The 22065-nt window shown below is 48.8% G+C and overlaps 1 protein-coding gene across 1 annotated transcript in view; it reads right to left on the reverse strand.

Annotated features, from left to right (window-relative positions):
- The window catches only part of DNAJB12 (DnaJ heat shock protein family (Hsp40) member B12), a 658221-nt gene that overhangs the window by 513144 nt on the left and 123012 nt on the right, over positions 1-22065 (reverse strand). The window lies entirely within an intron of this gene.

The following is a 22065-nucleotide window of genomic DNA, read 5'->3' on the forward strand; positions in this document are numbered from 1 at the left end:
AGCCAAAAAATGAAAACAAGGAAAACCTTTTTGAACAAACCTGATTCAAGCCTCGACAAATGTCAGAAAATTAAAAGACTCGAAAATTTGGAAAAGTGAACCATAGTTCCCAAGGGCACATTTAGTTTTCAATGAGCTATAATCTTATCCATGCGAATAGCAGATAAAAAAACTCAGTGGACACGGTGAAAATTAATGAGGTAGAAGTGCAGGGACCGGCCATCAAAAACATATCGATAGGGACAACCAAAAGCAGGGAGATGGCACAAAAATGTAATTGTGGAAGTGAGGAGGGGGTGGTACAGTGGGCAGTGCAATAGCGGAAAGTGACGGTGGCACTCTGTGCATGGAGGAAGGTGCGTGGAAAAGAGCGTGAGTAATGGGGGTATTTATTCAGAGGTCAAGTAAAATCTATGGGGAAAAATAAGCATTTGAAAAAGTCTGACAAAATGATAAGACAGGGACTGGTAACGAGTGTGACAAAGTCCCCACAGGACGGCCACCGGGAATCAATAGACAACCGGATTTGAATATGGAGTGGAAGAAGTGTTTATTTGGGATTTCTGTAAAGGTTGGGGCCAAAACAGCAAACGGGGTGGACAAAGGTAACTAAAGAGACTATCAAGATAAACCAGCATCTACCCTCTCCGGGGGTCACTTCCCAATTCTGCCTCTCTGCAGAATTTCAGATGCAGTCGTCGCTCAGTGGACCTCACAGTGTAGATTTAAAGAGGCTCCCCAATCCCGTGTTAGGGAAAGTCCACACAGTTTTTCTGTGCCCCTTGAAGGTAGCCTAATTGGTTTTCGTGAAAAGGGAGCTGGCTTTGGCTATGTTGGTGGCCTTTTGGGGTGCCAACCACTCCACTGAGATCCCCTAACTTTCCCTGTTCTGGCCTCTGGTCCCAGTCATCTCTCTAGAATAAGCTCTCTCATCACTTTGCCACCGGCTCATTTCCCCAACCACCCCCCACTCCCACCTCGGCCTTCTGGCAGTCAGAATCTCTAGCACATCCTGCCACTATCTGGGTAACCTGACTTTGCTAAAGGCTCCTTTCTCGGGATGAAAGCTCAGGCGCAACGTGCTCGCCTTGAAAGCAAGATGACCCGAAGCAACACAGGTTCAATCACCCGGGTCCATGCTTAGAAACCTCTGGGTATTAAGCGCAATATAAATAACCAATTATAATTAAAATTCCACTACAAAGCTCTCTCAGTCTCCCTACTCCCCACCTGTCTCCTGATATTTTAATTGGCTACGTTCCCTAGTTTTTCAAGGTTTTAACTCCTGATAATTTCTGCCTTCCAGTCTCACATCTCTTGCCAATTCCTCTTCATCAACGTCCTCCAATGAAGACACAGCACTCTGCTCCTCCTAAAATTCTCATACAACCTCCCTGTTCTCTTCCAACTCTGGTAGGTTTTCGCTTACCTCTGTACCACTGTCCTCCTAGTCCCCCTCGTTATGTCCTCCAGCTACCTCATTCATCTCTACTTCTGCTCATCTTCGTTCCTGTACAAACATGTAGTCTTTGTCTCTTCCTATCTCCGCCTCGTCCTCACTCTCCCCTTCGTTCCTCTGAGTCTCTTCTGCTTCCTGCCTATACTAGATCTCATTAATTATTTTATTGTTTAGCCAACAACCCTCCTCCCCAAATTCCTCAATCTGTTATTCAACCACCTCCCAAGTGTCCTTCTCCTCCACCTCATTTGTCTCTGCTCCTTTAACCTCCTGGTGACTCTCCTTCACCAACAACTTCGTCACTCGTCTTAACCCCTCCTGTGCAATATCCTGTATTTATTCTCCAACTACTTTGTCCAACCAATGTTCTACCTTTAACAACAACAAATCTTCAGTCTCCCTTATATCTTTCCCATCAACCTCCTGACACCCCTCCACATCCTTCTTGCATTTTATAAACCTATTATTGTTCTTTCCCTACCTCTTCCAATGTCACCAACGTCTGACTTCCACTGATCAATCTCCACCAGGGCCCTCTGTGGCCTTCCATCTCCTCCTCTTCGGTCTCCTTCTCCAAGCTCCTTCCAGCTCCTTTCTGCAGCTCGCTCAAAATTCCTTCTTCCTGTCCCTGCATCCATCCTCTTACATCCCACACTGACTTTTGGAGTTTATATAGTACCCTGGCCCCTCCTTTGATGGGTCAGAAATTAGAGGCAGACACAAAGTGTAATAATGTCATTGACGGACATTTTTATTAAACAGAAATGGGTTGGATAAACGCCTCTCTATTCCTATCCTAAGGAGAGTTTCCCTGCCTAGGAAACGAAAATTAAGAGTCAATCTGTGTCAAGTTATTAGAAACTTAAATAAACTAAGGGTGTTAGGAAATGTTTCTGACTTAGGTTTATGTTGAGGAAAAGGTTTTCATGATCAAAGTAAATGGGTAAATCCAACAGAAAGGTATTTCCCAAAGAGAAATTTTGAATCCAGAGTGATGTTCCCTTCCCCCAGATATTTAGGTAGGATGACAGAGATGTTTCTTTGGTCAACTGTTTGTTTGGTTCTTTTATACTAGGTTCAGAAAGTTCTAATCATAACATTCAACACGTCCATGGTTTCTTTGTACTGGGTTCACAAAAGTTCTTATTCGTACGAGAGATTCCACATTAAGCTTTCTTTAACTTCGTTTGTACTTTGGCAGATTGCCTGATGAGTTTCTTTAGCTCTTGTGAGCTCTTCAGATCTCCTGGTATACTCCCCTGCCAGGTATCTTGTCCGATGTTAAGTCCTTGTACAACTTCCAATGCTTGGTGTATCTACTTCCAGGACACTTTTCATATGCTTTTCAGATGACCCAATATACTTCCCTACCAGGAATTATTGTAACAGTTACATTTCGTTCTACAGCTTTGGTGGACATCCTGGTATCCTCCCCTGCCAGGAATCCTTTTGTGGGTTCTTCAGATCCCCTGGTATACTCCCCTGTCAGGTGTCTTCCCACGATTTTAAACTATCCTTTCTGAATTAGATGGCTCTCCTGTTATACTCCCCTGCCAGGAATCCTCTTATGGGTTCTTCAGGTCCCCTGGTGTACTCTCCTGCCATGTATCTTCCCACAATTTAAAAGTTATCATTCGGTTTCAAAATGCCTGGTATCCTTGGTTGCCAGGACCTTTTATTGACTTCCTAGATCCCCTGGTGTACTGCACAATGCTTTACAACTTTATACACCTGTGGTGGATTGTCTGCTATACTCCCCTGCCAGGAATCCTTCTCTGGGGTCCTGTAGATCTCCTGGTATACTTCTCTGCCAGGTATCTTACCCAACGTCAACTGCCTGGTATAATCCTTTCACCAGGACTTCTTACCGCTTTCACTGTTGCTTTCAATATGACATAGTTATAGCAATTTTGCTGTGTTTCTATTTATTCGCTTACCGTAATACTTGCTCCAACTTTCCCCACATTGACATCTCATACATAGGGACTTGTTCAAGTTTGTTCTCTGCACTTTATCTTGTCGGTATTCAAATATTCCTAATTCATTCCCTTGCTTGCACGCCCATCTGTAAGCCCCACGGTCCCCAATGGCTCTTGGCAGATTCAACGGTAGTTTGGAGCTTCTCCGACCTGTGGCACGCTTCTTCAGTGAAGCTTCCTCTCTGGGACAGCCTCCTGCACGATACAGACCCTTCTCCAGTGACCCCAGCAGCTCCACGCTCACCCGCTGGCATCCTTCTTTGACTCTGACCGGAGAATGCGGTGTCCCTGCATGACCGTACCTCCAGGAGCTCCGCTGCTGCTCCAAGTTCTCAGACGGTCTCTTCTGTGTGCCCTCCGTGCTTCTCCCTCCTTCGCGCTATGCCGGTATGTGTAGCTTGCATTGGCTAGCAGCTGCGTGGATGTGCCTGTTTTCCTTCTCTGGACTTTCTCTGGCACAGTCCTTTCCTGTTTTACCTTGAGATGGAGTGTAGATGTCATTTCTAAATGCCCTGCACACTAGTGGTTTAATCAAATGACTAGTCTGAACATTTGGGTTTCGGTTTCTCTCAATCTGCATTAGCTCCTTTCTCTTCGTCGTCTCAATACTCGAGGGGTTATGGGAGCTGTAGTCCATAGATGTTCTGGGGTTTCCAAAATGGTGCGGTTTAGAAATCTTACTTCGAGAACCAGTAGAAACAGGAGATGTGATGTGTGTGTTGTAAATGTTGGAGGCACCACTAGAACTCGGTCTAGAGTGACAAAAAGGAAGGGGTTTTTGGCTTACAATGGGGAGAATGTGTGTGATGACAAAGTAAATCGGGAACTGAGATATTATAAGATCTTCAAGCGGAAGGGGAGAATACCGCGTCTCGTCTGATGGGGTCAGAGATAGCAGTTTCCTCCAATGTGATCCACCCCCAGGGTCAGGATCAGAAATCGGCTGCTGTTCCCTGGCCATGGGGAGGAGGTCACTGCCGGGAAATTAGTGGTGACTCCAACAGATTCATCACAGAACTGAGGTGTGAAGACTTGCTATTGGGTGCTTTGGAAATGTAGTTCACTGGGCCTTGATGGGACTCAAGAGACTGCTGAACCGCAGCCTCAGGTACTCCATCTGACGGAGTTCCAAACTCCCTTTTCAGATTGCAGTATAGGCACTACCTGGTATGCTCATCCCCTGATACTGGCTTCTAGTCCGGAGGTAGGGCATGATACTCGTTGACTGCCTCTGTGTAAGGAGTGCCAAGAGCAAGCCCCACCTGCTCCATGGGACCACTGCTTCTTGTTTCCCCTTAAGCCCGGAGGGTGCCCCAGTGCCGTCAGTCACCACAATTCCGGCTTTGAAATCCAAGCAGGAGACTTTGTTAGACTTGCCCCATTCTGTGATTATCTGGTGGGGTGACCAAGTATGCCAGAGACCTCCACATGGTAGATGATGGATTTGGGGGAGGTATGGGGAAGAGGCCCTAGTCATCCTAAATTAAGCACAGTTGTCAGGCAGGGGACACTACAATAAGACACCTACATAAAACACTGTCTATTTAAGGACAGCTCAATCGCCTCTACAGCCTTACATGGCAATATATATCATTTCCCCTGAGGCAGACCATGCCAGATAAAGTCCCCTGCATATCTAAATATAATAGCATCACTGATTCCCTTGTCACCGCCATTGTTAGGTCAGCAAGCAATGCGCCCCAGTGCAGATGCCAGGTATCGGCACAAAAGGCACAGAGAAAAGAGCATAGCAAATCCAAAACGGCAGATTGGTTTATTTCAAGTTGCAGTCCAACCACCTCACTGCATATTTAATCCTCAATCAGAAACACATGGTTCAGAGAACAGAATTGAGGCAAAACAATCCTGCTTCCCTGACAACAACCACACATCAGTGCAAACACTTGAAAACAATGTCCAACGGGGGAGATTTAGGGGGGAAGGGGGGAACAGTGTTTAAAAGACTACTCCAAGTAGCCTGGGTGTTTTGAGGAGAGGATTAAGGCAAGAGTTTGGAACAAGATGGCAGTGAAAAAAGATATTGTGGAGGGAACTTGCAATACAGGAAGTTGAAAGAAAAAACAGAAGAAGCAGAGGAGTATCAGGAGGAGGTGGTTAAGGGAGATCAGAGGTCCCAATTGGGTGTAACTAGGAGGTTAAGGAACAGCAGAAATAGGTTAGTTATCTGGAGGAGATTGGAGTGGAACATGAGAGGAAGGTACAGGAGGCTAACCATGTGGTAGCTAGCAATAGCAGGCAGGTTCAACATGGCACGTCTTGTCCACAGCAGGAGCAAGAGGTGAGACGCACATTGAAGTTGTTGAGCCTATGTTGGGAAGAGAAACAAGCATGTGGAGTGGCATCAAGGAGAAGAAGAGTAGTAATAGTAGCTAGGAAGGGGCAGGAAGGCAAGACACTCCACAGGATGCTGGCTCCCAGGAGGCTGCCAAGATCAACGGGGAGGAGTAAACCTGATTGGTCCTATTGTGGAATACTAACATCAGCAGTTGTACTTGCTAGAGGAGACGCCACCTAAGCTACCTACAACTCAATAGAAGGCGGCTGTAACACACTCGAGGAGCACCACCTATGAGGGAGGAGGGAAGAGAAACATAGCATAGAGAAAGTGAGTGAATGGGGAAAGAAAATCCTAAGGAAAGTAAGAACCTTAAGACCTAGGACATTTGTGTTTGCACTCATTCGTTTTGGAGTGGCATTTTTATTTTAAACTTTGATACATTGCATCGAATAGAGACAGAAGTAGAATTCCAAGGAGGACATTATTTTTCCAGGCCTTTCATTTTCCATTAAAGAATTCCCACTATTTCTGCATGTCCTTGGGCGTGGCTAACCGCCATGTAGAGAGGACGCAACTTCGGCGAGCTACGCTAGATGTGCCATTTATAAGCTGTTTTCTACGGCTCTGAAACATTCAACAGACCCTGCGAAGCACCACGATTGTCGCGGACGCCTGCGGGAAGCTCCAGGACCCTCCACACTCGAGGGTGTAAGCCCGAAAGACTCGCTATGGCAGCCCCCGGATAACCGCTCGGCGAGGAACCAAGTTGGCGGCTCTCACGCACTGAGCCCGGGGAACCCAGCGCCATCCCGACAGACTGCGAGACTACAAACCCGCACTACCGCTCGTGAGAGGAGTAGGAAGAGTGACTGGGAGGCACAGCTGCCAAACAGAGCATCGGCGGCGTTGTATGGGCTACCGAGACACCCGAGGGACCGTGGACGATAGGCCCGACACAGGCCTCCGCACTTCGAAGCCGCGAGCATCACCCGAGGCCAAAAAAGAAAGCGCACATTACCGCAACAGCCCTCAGCGCCCGAAGCCCACGGACGTAGCCGGATCCAGGAGAATGTCGCGCTCGAACAAATCGACGCCGAAGGGGGCTAGGTCCAAGCAGCGCCAGACCACCATAGATGCTTTCACAGCCAACGGACTCCCTGACCCAGAGGCCTCGGACACGGCATCTGTTGGGACAGAAACCGGCGCCACTGTAACGGCGGCTGAACCTAGCAACACCTAACTACTGGAAGCCATTAAGACATTTCAAGCAACAATGGTGAACAAAATTGACGCCGTGGGTATGGATCTGGGCCTCCTACGTCAGGATGTCCGCTCCTTGGCTGGCAGGACCGAAGCTTTGGAGACCAAGGTACGCAAAATACGGAAGCAAAAACCCAACTCCTACACGACGTAGATGGCCTCCAGCAGAGAGTCAAGAACTTGGAGGACAGAGCGGAGGAGGCAGAAGGTAGGGCCCGCCGCAACCACATCCGGCTTCTCGGCCTGCCAGAGGGCATTGAAGGCCCAGATCCCACCAACTACGTGGAGAACATCCAGCTGCAGGAGATTGGCGCAGAAAAGCTGTCGCAAGGCTTCTCCATAGAGAGGGTTCATAGGTCACTTGCCAAGAAACCACCACCAGGCGGTCCACCTAGGCCCATGATAGCAAAAGTACTGAATAACAGGGACCGAGAGGTCATTTTGGCGCACTCACGATCACGTGACCAGATCAAGAGGGACGCCGCCAAGATTGCGATTTATCGCGATTACACCTTCCAAGTACAGATGAGCAGAGCTCAGTTCATATATACGAAAGCCAGATTGAAAGCAGCAGGATTGTGGTACATGCTTCTATACCCTGCAAGACTAAAGGTAATACACAACAACAGAACCCTCCCGTTCGACACCCCAGAACAAGAACGGAACTGGATGGATGGACAGCAACCCGTCGTTGAAGACAATAGGCGGAAGCCGCACCGAACAGCCTCCCAAAAGCCACAGGAGAACGCTTTTTAATACAACTGCGTATGAGCAGAAGGACCTGGCCTATTAATCGGCTGATATGATCCTACTTGCGGAAACCGAAGCAAGTGCTCCCCCAAACCCCCAGGAGTTTCTTTTTCAGGGTACGTTTACCCGCCCGTAGGGCACCCGAAGATCATGCCTGGTCCTAGGGAGCGGAAACGGGACAGTCAGATCGAGGGTCAACTCGCTGGACCAGTTCAATGTTTTGGAAGTTTATTTAATGGGAGGGAGAAACAGAGTTAGCACCCACGTTGGGAAGTTTGGACAAAAAACACCGAGACCTCAGGATAACTGCACGACAGATACAGCATTGACAGGACCTCGACCGAGGCCGAGGAGGAGCAACGGACACCACAGCGCCTATGGCTGAAAAAATAAAAAGTAATGACGTGGAACATCAGGGGCATGAACAGCTTTGTGAAACAACGCCGGATGCACGCATATTTGTGACGATGCAAGGTCAGAATTGCTAGGCTTCAAGAAACACACCTGACGACGGAAAAACTCAAGGCGCTAGCCAAAACATGGTGAGGAACCCTGATCAGTTCCTCCTACTCCTCCTCTTATGCAAGAGGGGTCCTGATTTGGATCGACCCGAAAATCCCATTCAGAGTGGAGAGCACCAGAACGGACGACGAGGGCAGGATGGCACTTGTGCAAGTTACCATGGAAGGGAAGGAACTATGCCTGGTTAGTACTTATGCTCCTAATCATGATGCCACCGCTTTCTTCCACTCCCCGTTTTATGTAAATTGCACCATGTTTTGGTGGGGAGACCATAATTGCACTTTTGATCCCCCTCAAAGACAGGTCTGATGCTAAACACTCCCGCCCAATCACCCCCAGCCAAGATATTATCTAAGTTAATAAGCCAGCTATCACTATGTGATCTGTGGAGGGAACAGGACCCTGAGCGAAGAGAATTTTCCTTCTTCTCCCTGCCACACAATGTCCACACTAGGCTGGACTATATTCTAGCAAAACAAAAGAGTTGATGGCTGGAAGGTTTGGAATAAATCTTGACCTCTGGCATTGCTCTGGGCAACCCTCCAGACCATCATTCTTCGCCTGCCAAGCCATTACAAAAGGGGAAAAATCATATGCAAATCAGGCTTGGTCCCACCCCCAAAGGGCTAGTCCAGCCCGAACTGCTAGGTCACATCCCTTTTGCACGAGACCACAAGCATCCCCAGACATGTTTCAGCCTTGTTGGGCGTCATCAGTGAGGAGTAGCTTGGGTCTCTAGGCCCAGTATGCCCAGACGTGGGTCCCTTGCTCGCTGCACCACAGGGAACCAGGCTGCACCTCACTGAGGAGGTCCAACAAGGCCGAAACATGTCTGGGGTTGCTTGGTTTTCTGTGCAGAGGGGTCCTGGCCTAGCAGTTTGGGCTGGGCTGCTACCTTCGGTGGCGGCAGCTGCTGACTGATTTGCACATGGCTGGTCCCCTTTTGCAATGGCGCAGACGGGCTAAAAAACGGTGGTGTGGAAGGTTGCCCAGAGCAATTGCCAGTGGTTTAGATTCATTTGAAACCTTCCACCCATCCCTTTTGTGGTCAGTTTGTTTCTCCTTGTGAAAGAGGGTATGCCCAGACGTGGGTCCCTTGCTCGCTGCGCCACAGGGAACCAGGCTGCACCTCACTGAGGAGGTCCAACAAGGCTGAACATGTCTGGGGTTGCTTGGTTTTCTGTGCAGAGGGGTCCTGGCCTAGCAGTTCGGGCTGGGCTGCTACCTTCGGTGGCGGCAGCTGCTGACTGATTTGCACATGGCTGGTCCCCTTTTGCAATGGCGCAGACGGGCTAAAAAACGGTGGTGTGGAAGGTTGCCCAGAGCAATTGCCAGTGGTTTCGATTAATTCGAAACGTTCCACCCATCACTTTTGTGGTCAGTTTGGACTATATTCTAGTCAGTCTGGGGCAGCAAGCCACGTTTAGCGAAGCACAATATTTGCCAAGGGTGTTGTCAGATCATTCCCCCATGTTGGCCACCTGGGAAGTATACCCGCCCAGACCCCCCGATTCCCACGTGGAGACTTAGGGCCAAAGCCCTGCTCGATGCAGCCTTTCGCGAACATATACAAGAGAGCACCGACGAATACTGGCAAAACAACCTGGACAGTGTTGAATGCATCGGTACCGCGTGGGAGGCATATAAGGTGGTCATGAGGGGGGAGATGATAGCCGCGGTGGGGGGAGCCCAGAGGTCCATCACTAACTCCCTGGAGGGCGCGGAAAGGGAGTTGGGGGAGCTTTAGAGCAGGACAGATCCGACTCCAGAACATCTAGAGGAAATTACCAAACTGAGACAGACCTGCCCGTCACACTGGGAAACCTTGGGGAAACTAAGTTACGCTAAGCACACTGAAAGAACGCACATGCTGGGAGATAAACCCGGTAAACTCTTAGCCTGGCTCTACAAAAAGGAAACCCCTAGGACTCCCATTTGCCACATACTCAGACCTGACGGCACCACAGCGCACAACCAAGCAGAGATCAACTCAGTCTTATCTAAGTTCTATCGTGACCTATACTCCAAGACCCTGCCTCCCACTGACACAGAGATACAGGACGTCCTGGATAACAGAGCTACCAAAAATAGATTCACAGATGGCTGAAGCCCTAGACGACCCAATCACCCCCGACGAAGTAAAAGCAATAATTAGATCCTTACCATCTGGGAAAGCGCCCGGCATGGATGGCTTACCCGGGGAATTCTATAAAACATATGAGGAGACCCTTGCCCCACTGCTAGCACAGGTATATACAATGAATCTTACGAGCGCGGTACCCTCCCCGACTCCATGAGAGAAGCCATAATAATCCCCCCTGCTGAAACCGGGAAAAGATGGGACGGACTGTGGGTCATATAGACCACTGTCTATGTTAAATGTAGATAACAAAATACTGACTGCACTCCTTGCTAATAGATTACGTAGAGCGATCCCCCTGTTGATTCACCAGGACCAAACTGGCTACGTGCCTGGGCGCTCTATCACCGAAAACTTGCGCAGGTTACACCACATAATATACAGCACCGAGCGGGGGCCCCAGAAATATGCTGTGGCGTCACTAGACGCCACCAAGGCCTTCGATTCGGTGAGATGGGAATGGTTATATGGCATCATGGTCAGGATGGGGATCGGACCCGCCTTCCTGAAATGGACCCAACTGGTCTACACCAATCCCATGTCCAGAGTGCGCACCAATAAGTCATACTCAGAGAAATGGCCCCTCTACAGAGGCACACGGCAGGGTTGTCCAATGTCCCCTTATGCTATACATTATTGCTGCGGAGCCTGTAGCTGCGTATCTCCGACAGGAGTAAGGAGACGGAGGCATCGAACTCGACGGGGAGACACACCTCGTCTATGTACGCAGACGACATGCTGTACCTGCACAACCCAGAGCATCTCCTGCCCTACATTTTAGAGACTTTAGATGGTTTCCACAAACACACGGGCATTCAGATCAATAAAGATAAGTCCTGTCTCTATCCCCTTGCCGCACTGTACAGAGAGGAGCATAGATCCCTGCCCCCTTTAGACCTTCAATGGCAGGTGACATCGTTCAGATACTTGGGTGTTACCATACACCGTAACGCTAGCACCGAACACATTCTCAACACGGTTAGGGCCAAAGATGCCCTTGCAAAATCTATGGAATTCTGGGGTAAGCTCCCTCTCTCGGTGGCTGGGCGGAGAGGTCTCCTCATAATGGTGGAACTCCCCCAATTACTGCATTGCTTTTCCAACGTCCCCTTCAGCATCCCTCGCTCCTTTTTTAGAGACATAAACAAACTCTGCAGGGGGTTCCTTTGGCAGGGAGGTAGGCACAGAGTGGCGCTGGACATTCTCCATAGACCATATGAGGGGGGGTTTAAAGGTCCCTAATTTCGAACTTTACTACTTGGCTAGCCAACTACGGCATGTGACGCATTGGATGGCAGATGAAACCACTTCTGACACCCGACTCCTCCAACCAGCTCTGTCTCGTCGGTTGCTCCGAGACTTATTATGGGTTGACAAGGGGGCCCTGAGACATTACCCACACCTGTTTAGACTCGGATCCCAGCTCTTGAGGCGGGCCTGCAAATCAGTGGGGGCGACAGACCCATATTCCCCGCAGATCCCCATTGCAGCAGTCATGTCTAAACTCTCATGGGGACACAGAGAAATACGCACTCAGTGGGAATCCTATGGGGTGGCAGTACTAGGAGACCTCATTTACGAACAGGAGCTCATGACATTTAGTGACCTCAGCGAGTCCACAGGCCTGCCCACAGGCCAGTTTCTGCTCCACAGAGAAGTGACACAGGCCATGAAGGACAGATGGCCGGAGGCAACCGACCAAATCATGGAGAACGATATCATTGAGTCGATGTTGGACACTGCTGAGGGGGGCCACGCAACCTCCAGACTATATGAAGCCCTACTGCAGGGCACCACCAAAAAAGAACTTAAATGCAGAGAGAGGTGGGAGAGGGAATTGGGCCTTGAATTTGAGGACAAAGCATGGGAGAGAGTAACCCACTACCATAAGAAAATGTCTAAAAATGCCCGTCTCCAACTCATCCAACTGTACATTACCAACAGGGCCTACCTCACACCTGATGCCATATCAAGGTTCAAAGGAGCCACAACCCAGATATGCCCCAAATGCAATGAGCCAAGGGCGGGAATGACCCACATGTTCTGGGGCTGCCTGACGGTCCAGAGGTTCTGGGCCCAGGTGAAGGAGAGGGTTGCAAACGCGGAGATTGAAGTGGAAATTCACGAACCAGCAGCCTGTATTCTGGGAAGGTATAAACGAGACAGTAAGAATAAGCCCCTAAATAAACTCAAAGTGATGAACTACACCGTTGGGTGGGGTTGACAGTGCCACTACTCGACCCTGTGGCCCCAGATAGCACATCGGTCAGTACGGACAGTCCCGGCCCAACGCGAGGTCCAGAAGGATAAAACTGATGTACCTGAGGTCTCAGAGGGCGGGGGGTGGGGTGGGAAAGTTGGGATTGTTATGTTATGCTGTTTGTTTTTTCTTTTTTCTTTTTTTTGGATTGTGCATATTGCATTGATTTATCAATGATCCTTGTCGGTCACGACTTGTTGAAAAACCAATAAAGATATTTAAAAAAAAAAAAGTCTGCATGTCCCAGTGAATACATCTCAACGATAAATGCAATCCACTGCATTCCTGAAGGCCTAATACCACATCTAATGAATCTCACAAATGCAGATGGCATATCAAGATCATACTAATCTCCTGCAGTATCCTCATGAGGCAATTCAGTCTCAGATTCATAATCAGCAGCCAACTTCTGTTTGTTCAAAACGCACCAAAGATTGCTATGCTGGCAAGCTCCACTGGGGGTTAAAGGTTTGGATGCAGCAGCATTTTTAGAGATGGTGAGACCTTAAGAGACATTCCTGCCCTGGAACCGCTCTCCATCAATGCTGGAGTTGCAATCCAAAGTCAATGCTGGTATTAAAAGTTCAAAGATTGATCATGCAGCAGAATAGCATTTTCCAACGATGGAGCAACGGGGAAAACTGCAGATGCCACAGCTCCATTCTCCTGCAAATCGACCTTCAAGGACTGCCTAAAAAGACTGTTGGTTACCGGTGGAGTAGGCGAAGGGAAAGGGGCCTATGTGTATTTGTATAGCACCAGAATGTGCATTTCCTCATGCTTGAAGCTTGGATCTAGGGTCCAAAGGCATGGTCTCATTGAGTCTGATGAAGAGAGTAGTAACTGGAAAAATAAAACCCCTTTCAGGTCGTGAACATATTTAGATTCTTCTTTTCTTTCTTGTGTTTCTATTCCAGTTCTGAAACCGGGCTGGCTCTGGGTCACAGCACTGCAGAGGACACAACTCCCTAGGAAGCAAAGAGTGTCAAGGATGTCTACATTTTCCCCCATCTTTATGAAATACAGTAAACGCATTTGTGACCGACTGTGAAGGCATCATGAAGCAAGACACAGACAATAGATTCACCTTTCTTAACAAAAGGATTTCATTCATCTTACTTGTGAAGATGGAGGAAGACCTAACTTTCCCTATGCAAAGGTGGGATTTCCCTACATAAAGAAACTAAGGACAGTCTGTGTCAATAAGTTGTACTTAAAAGTCTGCCTGTGTCCAAACCCTATACTTGCCCTCACAGCTTAAGATATACAAGGTGTAGGGATGTCAGCACCAAATGAAACAGTGTTAAAAAATATAAAGTTCTGAGCTTTCAGCTTGGACTTGTTCCCTTGCCCAAGTTCACTTAGTTCCACAAAAAGACTCAGGGTTTCCTTGCCCAAGTTCAACACAGTTCAAGTCTCTTGACTTTCAACACTACTTCCAGTTTCACTTTATAATCCTTTAGACTCCGTAACAGTTCGAACAGATGCTTTCTTTCCCTTCAGCACTTCTACCACACAGCCTTTGTCTCTCGGCTTCTCTTGGCTCTTTCCCAAGTCAGGCTGCTAGGTTTAGGCACAGTTGTCGGACCACATTGTCCACCCATTACAGGTCACGCAACCGATAACCCTTGGCACTCTGTGATGCTTTTGGTTTTCCACCTTGTACCTGTATCAGTATTTAACATGTGCTGTGGCTTTCTCCCTGGCATTCCTTTGGCTTTGTCACAACTTGTATTCACTTTATTCTGTGGTGCATATTCTCTTCATCAACTTGCTTTCACATTGTCCATTCAAGTTCAGCAACTTGTCTTTCACATTTGCTTTTCACTTAGGTCATAAGTATTAATTTACAGGCTTTCACTTTGTTCATTAATGCTTCCTAGCGGTTTTCACTACTTGCACAATAGCACATCATTCGCTTTCCACTCACGCTGTAGCTGCTCTTTAGTACGGTATTCAATATATGCTGTTGTATTTCACAAAATACTTGGCAACTTGTTCAGGATTCAAACTTCATTCTTATACATTTCAATTTGATAGTTAACAAATGTCCAATTCCTGTCCCTGGAGCACCCCGGTACGAGTGGTCCCTGTCTTGCACTCACCAGGGATTGTCTGCTCCTCCAGGTGTCTTCCGTCAGTTCTCCGGCTTCCACTTCATTCCTGGGTGTGTGTCGGAAGCTCCAGCGAGAAACGTTTAGCCACCTGTGAACCTCGCGGCAGCGGCCATGGAAATTCAGAGTCTTCAGTTTTCCCCAGCTCCAGCTGGGAACACGCAGCATAGGGGACTGCAGGGGCCCCAACCTTCTCACGGCCCATTCAGGTCGTGGTGCCTCTCTCACCCCTCTGTAATGCACATCATCCTCTCCACTGGCCCCTCTCCAGCCTGCTCCTCTCCTCACAGCTGCGACCTTACCAGGCAGGTTCTCCTTTCCACACTGCTGGGCTCTCCTTTTAAGCACCTGTAACCTTTCAATGGGTTGCAGGTGCAAGTACTTTGCCTGACTACTATTGTACCAAATAACTGGGCATGCCTAACCCTCCATAGTCATCTTCCTCGTCTCAGTACCACAGTGGTGAAATTGACTAGACGTGTGCCTCACTCCTAGTTGCCTCTTCCTCATCCCAGTTTTAAAGGCATAGGATTGTGGGACTGTGGGGATATAGATTTACAATACCCTACAAAGGCAGTGGGAGGGTAGGACTCATTTTCATATGGGAAAGGGGGATACCATGTCACACCTGAAGACATCCACTCCCAGAGGTCCCTCCACCCAGGTTATCCTCCCTCGTGTATTCACCCCCAGGGTCAGGATACAAAAGCAATTGTCTTTCCCTGGCCACCTGAGAGGAAGATCCAAGGGGAGTAGATGGGAGGATGCCCTCAGGTTCCTTACACCACTTTCGGACATCCACTGGGTATACAGTCTGTCAAGCAGCAAAAGCCTTTCTGTCTTGATCCACACCCAAGAACCAAACAGCATCAGTGTTGATTAGCCAACGACATCTGGAACTTGAAATATTTGCAACGCTTGAACCCTTAAGCCTTTGGGCAAGACTAACTCCGGTATGAATAAGGAAATGAGGTTCATGCAGTTGTGGTGCCTATGTATACCAGCTGTGTTAAATCCAGAGCCTGTGGGGTCACTGATACACTGACCAACATGGCACCTACACCACCTGGTGTCGGTTTAACATTTCAGGCATCAGATTTCGATTTTAAAAGATGAGAAATCAGACTGGCCGCCTGGGGGCACATAGACAAGCATGCTCTCTGCGTGAGCTCCGCTGCCACGGCCCCCAAAGTAGACTGAGCCCCCACTATGGACCACCCACGTGAAAGAAAATTGGGTAAACGCTGTCAGAAGGACCACCCCCCTCTCTGTGGGAAAAATCCTGGTTGAAAATGGCAAGGGAAAATACCTTCCGAAGATACGGCCCGCCAGACCCGGCAAAGAAAAACAAACTAGCACAGCATACGCATGCTGGGAGAGTCCTTCAGGCCCACAGGCAACAACGTATTGGTGCGGACACCAACAGTAAAGAAACCGGAAAATTACCAGCAACTGAGAGCCCTGAAGAGGAGGGTGTCGCTCCCTGAAGAGGTACAGCCCTTTGCCATCCGCGACCGTCGCTGAGCGCAAGGTGTTTACAGCGAGGCGGACCCGGAAGTCAGTGGCGCATGGTGTGAAGCAGAGTGACGCAGCTGGCAGCGCCTGACCTCCGCGCACTGCGGTGTTCGTAGAAAGTGCATTGTGAGGAAGGACCTGACCGCCCCCGGCTCCACTGAAGCCAGTGGTGCGGAGCGCGGAACGAAACAGCACAGCGGGTGCATTTTGAGGATCCCCCCTTCGCCCGACGAGAATCAAAGAATGCGGCCCAGGGGGTCTGACAGGGAGGCCCCCTCTGCCTAATAAAGTTCAAGGACAGCGGCCCGTGGGGAGCCCTCTGCACCTCTGCGTGTCCGCTGGCCCCTACCATAACTTAAAGACAAAAAAAGCAGACTCTGCCATCTGCAACCGCCGCTGGGCGCAAGGAGTTTACGGCGATGCAGACCCGGAGGTCAGTGGTGCGTCATGTGAAGCAGTGCGACACAGCTGGCAGCGCCCGCGCACCGCGGTCTTTGCAGAAAGTGCATCATGAGGAAGGACCTGACCGCCCCCAGCTCTGCTGAAGCCGGTGGTGTGGAGCGCGGAGCGAAATGGCACAGCGGGTGCATTTTGAGGACTCGCCCAATGAGAATCAAAGGCCGAGGCTCACGTGGTGTGACAGGAAGGCCCCCTCTGCCTAATAAAGTTCAAGGATATCGGCCCGTAGGGAGCCCTCAGCACATCTGCGTGTCCACTGGCCCCCGCCATAACTTAAAAGAAATAACGGAGCGGACTCTTGTATCGCGAGACGTGCCAGAGCAGCTGGGGGACCATGAATCTAAATGACTCGACACAACTGAAGTCGCTCTATTATAACTTCTACCCCATAATTAACCCACTTGACTCTGCTAGACTCCAAGAAGCACATCACAAAAGGAGAGAGTACCCAGACCTACCATCACAGCGACGAGAAGCCCATAAATAAAGTGAAGGGCTATTGAGGAAACAACAGCCTCACAAACCCAAGTGTGGGGCAGGCCACTACAACCACAAACAGAGCGGAATAGTATTGCTCAAAACACCAGTTACCATCAACCCAACCATGTGCAGAAAGGGGAAGCCCATACACCCTAACAGCTCCTACCTTTGGCGTTCAGGCAATGCTCAGCAACGCATAATACCAGGCAACCAAGTAAAGACATTCCAATCCTATCTTAAACACTTGTGAAAAAGGTCCCAGCAAAGAACCTGTACCATAATCAGGTCCTGGAATCAATCTGGAATCATCCTCTGATAAGTTCATTCAACACAACCTCGCAACCAGTGCAGGGGGAAAAGGAGAGGACGGAACTCACCATACAAAAGGCACAAGAAGGATAGGCTGTAGGGGTGAAGTGTGACCCTATGATAACATACCAAAGGGATATTGAGGAGCTGTCCCTGCCTCCAGGCACTCGTGCACATAACGGAATACCTCCCAAAATAACACTGCTGAGCCACAGAGAAGAGCGGAACTAAGTGCCTAATCGAGCAGAACGCAGGGAGACATGACACTTCCCCGTCAGAACCACTAACAGTAGCCCAGTTCCGCCCACACCTATTGGGTCCACCCTGCATCGCCAACGCTACCCCCCCCCCCCCACAAGGTCACATTAGCGCAACACAGAAACTAGCCCCATTCGCCTACACCTCCTTGCCTACCGGGACCAGCAACCTCAACATGACAACCACGGACACTTCAGCAAGTGATTCAGCAGCCACAAAAAGGGACATTGCAGCTCTACTAGGAGAAATAAAGGATATGGGGGCCAGCATAGGAGGTAAAATAGATAGGATCACACACCACCTGGACAACATAGAAGAAAGGCTTGAAGGTGTAGAAAACAATCAAGCATCCATAGACACCCTGGAGGCACAGCTCGATCAGAGGATGACAGAACTGGAACAACGTGAAGAAGATTTTAAACTTAAGCTCGATGACCTGGAAAACCGGGAAAGACCGAACAACCTACGAATTTTCGGGATTCCGGAACGAGAAGGGGAAACAGAAAGCGACCCGAGGAAAACCCTTCATGACATTATCTAACTCCTAGTCATCGACAATGCGATAGATGAACCCAAGACGGAGAGGATTCACAGGGCCGGAGGCCCTCCGGGTGGACCAAGATCTGTACTCGCCCGATTCCATCGCTTTGAGGATAAAACTAGGGTCTATGACACTGGCACTCAGGCGGATGTGCGGACCTCTTACAAAGCATCTGAAAGAAAGGAACCAAGACGAGAAGACCGAGGATGGCGCTAACAGGGCCCCAGGAGGAAACGTGTGAAAGACTCGAGGAAATACCGAAGAGGTAACACCGCCCCAGAGGGGGATGACTGATTATCCACGAATTTGGTAACACGGAAGATAATCCAATGTGAAGAAAGTGGCCCGATTGGAGAAACAGGTTTAGAATCACAACTTGGTCAGGACACAAACATTAGGGGGGAAAGCAAATGGGCTCAATTAAGACTGAGGTGTCATATTAAGTCAAGGGGCGTGTGGTAACGGTCCCCACAGGTGGTTCGATGCAGGGCCGGTGCTACCAGCCAGGTTTGATCGAACACCACCAACTTGGGAAGGGGAGGGAATGGGGTTGGGGGGACAGACAATGGAAAAGGGTTGCAGCAACATCTGTGGCAGTTCAAGTCACGCGAAACAGTGTGGGACTCAATGGGCAAACAATCTACTGGTCATGGAACATAAGCTACCACCCGATAAGAACAAATGATGGCATCATCTGCTGATCCAAGGGGAAGGGACTCCCTTAGGGTAGGGACACTTAATGTAAAAGGCCTTAATTCGCCAACCAAGAGGTCACTGGTAGCTAGAGTGTTCCGAAGATCCAAAATGGATGTCCTCCTCCTACAGGAGACAAAGTATGCTAAAGGGGAGGAGCGACAAATCTTCGGGAAACTGGTAGGAAAGGAGTTCTGGGGCTCTGGGCCACTTAGGAAAGGTGGCGTGGGACTCCTGATTAGGACTGGTATTAACTTTGAGGTGGACAAGATATGGTCCGATGTAGGAGGGCGATGGTCCGATGTAGGAGGGCGCGCCCTACTGATAACGGGGAAAGTTGCAAAAGTCAATGTAATGATTGCCACAATCTACTCCCCCAACAAAGGACAGGCTAGATTTCTGGCGAAAACAATTCCTAAAATAATGTTAGAAGCCTCAGGACACTTCATTTTAGGAGGTGACTTTAATCACTGGACAGATCCAGCCAAAGATTGGAAACCTGGCAACCCGGAAACGAGAAACCAGAACAGAGGCGACCGTACTGAATTATCAGACATGCACACATATGAAATAAAAGACGTGTGGAGGATCATGCATCCAGATGATAGAGGTTACACTTTCTACTCTAGCAGACACACTACATTTACCCAAACTGACTACATTCATCTATCCAAAGACCCTCTGCGATACCACAACGCACTCAGAGATAGTCCCGATTACATGGTCCTGGTGGATATTAGATGGGAAAACAGAGAGCGGAGCAAAAAGTAGAACTAATTGAAGGCAACCCCGACATGACCCACACTCCCCCTACCATCCCAGAGTGTTTTGCCAACTTCTATCAGACGCTATATACCTCTAAAACGGACCCTGACCAATCGGATACAGAGCTCTACCTGTCCTCAATCGACATGCCCAAGATATCAAGCCCAGAATCGGAGCTCCTAGAATCCCAATATCCGAACAAGAAGTCCAAGATGCAATAAAGAGGTTAACCATAGGCAAATCCCCGGGGGAAGATGGCTACACGGCTGGGTTTTACAAATTCTTCCTCACACAGCTAACACCATTCATGGTGGAACTCTTTAACGAAATATTAGAAACAGGGAAAGCCCCAGACTCCTTCTCAAGGGCACTGATCACGGTAATTCCCAGAGAAGGGAGAAACCCCAAATATTGTGGATCATATCGTCCCATCTCCCTACTCAACCTTGATGCAAAAATATACACAAGAGTTCTAGCCACTAGAGTAGAGATACTAATGCCCCATTTTATACACTCTGACCAAGTCGGGTTCATATTGGGGAGGCAGGGGGCGGACACTATGCGCAAAACACTTAACCTCGTCCATACATCTCATACCCTGTCCAATGATCCTGCCCTTCTGTTGATCGACGCAGAGAAAGCTTTCGACAGGTTAGAATGGGGATTCTTGAGGACTGTCCTACATAAGGTGGGAATAGGGCCGAGGTTCAGGAAAGGAATACAGGCGGTATAAACATCCCCCAAAGCGTCAATATTTGTAAATGGAGAATACTCCAGATGGTTCGAATTAGAGCGCGGAACCCGGCAGGGATGCCCCCTCTCCGTAATTCTCTTTGCACTTTCTCTAGAACCCCTGGCCCAGAAAATGAGAACCGACCCCAGGGTGGAAGGCATACGGCTGGGAGCGACAGAGTATAAAGTACAACTTTACGCAGATGATATACTTCTACACAACTAATCCTTCAGTATCCATTCTCTGAGCCCTTCATTTATTAGAAGAATATGGTCAACTCTCTGGGTTTAAGGTGAACAGAACTAAATCTATACTATTCCCCTTACAGGGGTCGAAAGAAGAAAATGAAACCAGGTTCCTCAAACTCGGCCACAAGATCGAGCACTCCACATTGAAATGGGCATACAGATCACCAAAGCCCTGGCTGACCTATATGAAGCCAACTTCCCTCCCCTCCTCCAACGATTCTCTGCTGATCTGAGCAAATGGAATAAGCTCACGACCTCCTGGTTATTAAAATGGTATGCCTTCCCCGGTTCCTGTACCCCTTTCAAATGCTACCCACTGAGATACCAAAAAGGATTTTTTTCAAGGCCAAAAAAATTATGGTGCGATTCCTTTGGCATGGGAAGGCGGCCAGAATTTCATACAACACTCTAACACTTCCCAAAGACAAAGTCAGAGTAGGTCTTCCTGGCTTAAAAAAATATTGTGAAGCTACCCAACTACACTTTCTAATACCTCACCTACGTGACAACAAAAAACCCCAATGGATCCACATGGACAATCGTTATTTATCACCAGCCACGGTATCGGAGTGCCTATGGGCCCTGCAAAAAAAGCTTCAACGCAGACTCAAAGACCATCCCATACTGAGCACCATATGGGTCATATGGCAAACAGGTAAGGGATGCACAAGATAACCACATTGCCATCCCCGCTGAGCAATCTATGGTCCGCCGGCATAAACGATCACATCCCCAACGTAGGAAGATTCCAATTGTGTTATGAGGCGGTTATAGAAAGGGTGGGGTAATTACAGAAAAAAGACTTTCATCCCACTCAGAATTGACTGAGGCTCTGGGAATAGGCCCACTGTCCACCTTCCAATACATACAGATAAAAGGCGTCTTAACAAAACCTGAATGGAAGAATAAGCTGAAGAGAGACCTTACCCGCTTTGAAAAACTTTTAGGCTCCAGGACGGAAATGAAGGGCCTGATATCAGCAATGTATAAAGAACTAATAGAAGCAGGAGACGGGACCACAGAACCCCTGAAAGGTAGATGGGAAAGGGACCTAGGAGATGAGACAAGTCCGTACTTGTGGGAAAGAATGTGTAAAGCGTCATCACAAACATCCATATCGAGCCAGTATAAACTACACGCTATCAAGCTCCTACATAGATGGCAGTATGACCCACTCAGGCTTTCCAAAATATTTCAAACAGCTAGCCCAAAATGCTGGAGGGAATGTGGGGGGGTGGCCGACTACTGCCATATGTGGTGGGGTTGCCCACGAATAAAGGT

The sequence above is a fragment of the Ambystoma mexicanum genome, chromosome 8 (genome assembly GCF_040938575.1).
Source record: "Ambystoma mexicanum isolate Mex_15411 chromosome 8, UKY_AmexF1_1, whole genome shotgun sequence".
Lineage (NCBI taxonomy): Eukaryota > Metazoa > Chordata > Amphibia > Caudata > Ambystomatidae > Ambystoma > Ambystoma mexicanum.